This window comes from Raphanus sativus, unplaced genomic scaffold (genome assembly GCF_000801105.2).
Source record: "Raphanus sativus cultivar WK10039 unplaced genomic scaffold, ASM80110v3 Scaffold2073, whole genome shotgun sequence".
NCBI classification, from domain to species: domain Eukaryota; kingdom Viridiplantae; phylum Streptophyta; class Magnoliopsida; order Brassicales; family Brassicaceae; genus Raphanus; species Raphanus sativus.
In genome coordinates, this window is record NW_026617382.1 from 5,817 (window position 1) to 7,270 (window position 1,454).

Below are 1,454 nucleotides of genomic sequence, written 5' to 3' on the forward strand. Positions count from 1 at the left end.
AGAACTCAGGCGCACCTTGAGGCAAACATGCACACATTGGTGGAAGACACTGTCCAGCCTTTGGATGTCAGTTACAAGGACTTCCAGAATGATATGGCTGAGATAAGAGTGGAGCTTGGAAACATATTGACCATGCTTGAGAAAGAGGCTACGCCACCAGTATCGACCGACAGAGTACCTATACCGTCGTTCGACATCGGCAAGACTACATCCATGGACCGACCAGAATGTTCATCACCTAAGAAAGATGAATGGGAGGTTGCTTACATCAATACACGGATTGGAGACGTCTACAGCCCTCTCAACAACAATGTCGAATGGTTAAGCAAGAGGATCGATCTTCTACAGAAAGAGTTGGACACACTTCGCCAGAACGACCGAGCTGAGCATGCTACTTTTTCATTGATCGACACATATACTTCATCATCGATCGATAAAAGGTTCGCAGAACTGGAAGATAGGATGAAAGCGTATGTAAGGAAGCATGAAATTTTCAGTTCTCCTATCCTGCGACGCCAACACACAATGTCACAACAGCTGGACAAGCTAGAAAGAGACATGAGCATTGTTCAAGCTTAAATTGATCTTCGTGACAGCAACGAAGCATCGATCGACAGGTCTGAACTAACATCGATCGACAGACAGCCACCACTAGCGAGACGAGCAGGCACTACAGCAGATGTTGATGAACTTAAACATGAGCTGTACGAGGCTATGGATGCTATGGAAAGGAGATTAACGGGACCTGTGATACCATTGACTACACTGTTAACGAACGGGTTAACAGCCTCTGCAGAACTACTCGCCACATGAAGGGCAATATACGTGCTCTGCAGTACCAAGGACAGTGTTCACAGTCGATCGACACATAGGATGCTGAGCCGACCGACAGACCCCTCAGCGAAATGACCGACGCACATCTCGTAGCATCGATCGACACCGAGTCTTTAGCAGACCGAGATCAGTTTATTCTGGACAGGATCGATGCATTACAGAGTGAGCTGAAATTATTGTCCGTACATACCTACCAGACCATCGACAGGAAAGTTGACAAAATCGAATACATCGAGAATTCTGTGAGGAAACTTCAAGATACAGTCCTCCAGATAGATAAGAAGCAACTACAAGCGGATGATGCCACAAGAAGCTTCGTCGCCACATGGTTCAATAGTAGGAGACATAAGATTGATGATTGCTGTCCGGTAATCAGCAGTTTCTGCACCCCATGAGTCACTCACCTACCACAGTCAAGCTAAATGACTATAACCAAGCGCTGAGTGGGAGGCAACCCACTATTAGGTTTTCTTTTTCTTTATTTTTATTTTATTTTTCTTTTTGCTTTTATTTTTTTTCGAATTTATTTTGCAGTTTTTATTAGATACAAGTAGAATGATAATTCCATCGACCGACATTCACCATTCATATCGCTCGACACCATACGACCATTACTAACG